The sequence below is a fragment of the Elaeis guineensis genome, chromosome 11, assembly GCF_000442705.2.
Source record: "Elaeis guineensis isolate ETL-2024a chromosome 11, EG11, whole genome shotgun sequence".
NCBI classification, from domain to species: Eukaryota; Viridiplantae; Streptophyta; class Magnoliopsida; order Arecales; family Arecaceae; genus Elaeis; species Elaeis guineensis.
The window spans coordinates 92684946-92689133 of record NC_026003.2 but is presented as its reverse complement, the minus strand read 5'-3'; positions in this window follow the sequence as shown (position 1 = coordinate 92689133).

The window sequence follows — 4188 nt, the reverse complement described above, 5'->3', positions numbered from 1 at the left end:
AAAACTACGAGTTGAGGGGATCAATAGGTCTGATTTCTAAAAGATATTCCCATAGAAATATCAAAATAGGCCTTTAATTGTATTTCTAGCCGAGTCCGTGAGTAAACTAATAGAGCCGGCGACATAAATAATACATGAAAATGGATACAGGTGGGAAAACCCTCCATCTCTTTCACTCGCAATGCTTAATTATTTATTTTATGGAAAGTGCCCAAGTTTTTTTATTTTTGTTTTCAACCACTAACAACTATAATTGGGTGAAAATGAAAAAGAGAATCGAATAATTTTGTTGATGGATGACATAGGCCAAGTTGGTGGTACAAAATTTTGCGTTAGCTGCTACGCCATGTGTTGAGTTAACGAGTTAAAGCTTCACATTGTGGAAGACACGAAAAAGAAAGTGAGAAGAGTGCTCTCCACGAGTGGACGCCACTTGTTTTTTTTTTTCCCTCCATTTTCTTTGTTCATTTAGCTCAGTTGATATGATGACACGTGGCAGCCTGTTGGGAGTGCTAGGGCCACCCTTTTATGCTCCTCCGTGACATCGACCAAAGGTACCCCAAAATCAGTAGTACGAGCAGTCCTACGTGGAGGGTCCCACAACCCCGGCCCTACCGCTTCGCCCCCCCCCCCCCCCCTTTTTTTTTCACTTGTTTGTCTTTTGTGTAGTGACTGACTCCTACTTTATGCTCCCATGCTAGGGAAGGAGTTTAATTGAGGCCACAAATTCATTATTCCAAATGATCATAACTCTTGTTAACTTAAAGATTTGCCTTCAAAATTAGTAGGCATCCTGTTGCATCATCTATGGCAACCTTGTGCTTTGCCTAAGACCATATGTCACATAAGAACCAATCTCATCCTTAATTTGTAAACACCTTGGTATTCTACTATGGTCCGATCTTGCGCACCATGGTCGTCATACGATCATAATCCATCCTTGAATGATTGAGGATCACGTGCGAAGTTTAAATCACATATAAATTAGGAAGATAGGTTGACGTAGAAGACTAGATCTAGAAGCTAATGCCTATTATATTAGACTCGCTTTCTCTTTAAACAATTGGCATCAGAGCTAATAGTTGAAGGTACTAGACAAGACTCTAAGAAACTTATAGCTGATTGGGTCTAAAATAAAACTGGTCAAGCTTTTCAATTGAATTTAGTTTTCCACATATATAAGGCTTGTCATGGTTGATGCCCAATCTCTCCAACTTGAGCTATCACCTTCTTCCCAAACATTTTTAGATTTCACATTTCGGCACACATGCATCCTTGAACAAGCATTTATTCTGATGGACAAATGTCGGTAATAATCCTAGATCATTTAGTGCAAGAACTTGAGCCTAGTTGATAGCAATGTTTCCACTAATTAGGGCTACTCCGGTGAGCAAGATATCCAACAATAATAAGATGTTAGAAATATTTCCTTTATATGATCTAAATTATCATCAGTAGGAAAACTTTTTGAGATGGCGATCTAGGTGACCACCATTTTGTTGAGTGCACGAAATGATATTGTTTAGACCTTATTTTTAACAATTTTTTTAGTCATTTTTAAAGATTTCGCAATTAGGTTAAGATCTATTTCTAATTATGTGTGCACAGAGAGAGATTCTATTAGAATTAGGATCTATTTACTTGTTGCAAAGTTCCCAGCAATAATGCTTCTAGCAAAGTGCTCTATCCATAGGCTTAAACTTAATTTGACTGGTGGTGATGTTGGTTTAGATTTGCCATCTTCACGGCAGGCATGGAGTATAAAAGAGTGGCCTATGATTTCACTAAAGTCTTGCCTAAAAAATTTATTAATGGTGTATAAAAGACTTGGCCTATGATTTCATTAAAGCCTTGCCGAACAAATTTATTAGTGGACTATAAAAGACTGGCCTATGATTTCATTGACGTCTTGCCTATCAAATTTATTAACATCAACAACGCGCTGTCCAAAAAACAGCATTTAGATTTCATAAAGTTCAAGAGATAATTGATATCTCTAATTGCTACTGGAGAATGGGCCCAGTCACGTCCAAAGATCATTAAGAATTGATACATGGATGATTACATGTTCTCTAGTGAGGGCTTGAGACAAAAATTAATGCATCACCGAGAATGAAGGATTTGATATCAGTTCACAAAATCCTATGGCATGAGAACATTTTCTAGGATGTTATAGCTATTCTATTTTATGTTTTACCATTCAATATAATATTTTATTGATTAGGCCTTGACGCTAATTAGGGAACAAGCCATGAGCCTCGGTGCTTAACAGCACTCAAAATCTATTGATGGCCGTATCAAAAGTATAGGGTGATCATTATACCAAAATCAAAAATGATATAGATGGAGCTGATGAAATTATTACATTTAATTATACTATTATGATCCTACGTGGCAATGTTTTCAGATCACACTCACTCTTCAAATCAGTACCCAACCTAGTGATAAAAAATACAGCTTTGAGATCGGGTATCCAAGATCACTCCGGCACAATGATCTTGAATTGAAATTTAGGGACAAAAGATGCCACTCACTCAAATAAGAAAAATTAGCATATAAGTATCCTTAATATATTATATTATATTATATTGATATTCTATATAGATATATATTATATTATACTATATTATTAATCATGTTATTATTATATTATACTTTTAAATTACAATAAAAATATATTAATATACTTTATATTATTAAATTATTTAATATATTCTTCTATTTATGTTATTTTCTTAATTAAAATAAGTATTAATATTAAATAATATATCATAAGTATAACAATTAAATATTTTACAGGGTTAAGAATTAATAAGATTAATAAATATATTTTTGTAGAATATATTAAAAATTAAATATTAACAAATATATCAAGGGTAATTTTAGTATTATATAGTTATTGATCTTGGATTCCTATATGAAATACGAAATATGTTATATGTGGATACCTGAGGATCTTTATTTTGGTAATTTTAGATCATCAAGGATTAGATTATATCATAATAAAGATCACCGGGGATCCCATTTGGATCGCTAAATTCCATTTAAAGTTATATTTCTTCTGGATGTATCATGGGATAAGTTGCTCATGCAAATAAATATACCAAGCACTTTTCAATTGGTTTACATCAGGCCACATCGCAAGACATTGACCTACATAAATGGTCACATGACCCACATCATGCAGCTTCCCTTATACATGTATTTCACATACAAGTGGTATTTGATTAAAGACTTGGAATAGGGTTTATACTAGCTATAAATACTATTTGTAAAATGGTCATAGAGTTAGAATAGCCTGTGCTCAAGCAAACCATCCCGTGCTTTCTTGGACATAGGTTATGTCCATCTTGAAATTGGTTTATGCTTATTTCATCCTTTTAGATTATGCATGTGAAATTAATTTTATATTATTTATAATATTTTATTAATATTATAGAATATAATATATAATATATGTATAACATTATTTGCATAAAATATTATTATTATTATTTTGATAATATAGTAAAATATATTGATATTATGATGCTATTATATTATATAATTATAAATGTATACAGTTATTAAGAATATTATTATTATATAAAATATTACTATAATAGTATTATATCTGCAATTGTAAATATTTATTAATTTGTAATATTACTAGAAAATTTTTTATACTTCTATAACAACATTATATTATATTCATATAGGAGTAACATAATACTATATAATAATATTATCATGTTTAATGTTTCATATTATTTATAATAATTTTTTTCTATGTTAGTATCGTGACATAGTGATATTACAAAATGCTAATAGTATATGTGTATTTATCAATATAGTAAACAATATATTGTTATAATTAAAATATCATTGTATGATATATTTTTATATTTGTTAACAATATAATACACTACGGTACTATGACATTATATATAATATAACATGTAATATTATTATTTAATATTGATATCATATTAAAATGTTAATGCTAATCACATGGAAATGACAGAATGTTACATTCTTATAATATAGGATTATAATATATAATAATATTCTGCAAAATTAATATTACCATATGCAATATATTATAATAGGCCAGATAGTTTTTCAATTTCAAAAAATCCATAATTTATTTCAGTTTTAATTTATTATAAAAAATTTGACAACCAAATAAAACCAGATACAATTACGTGG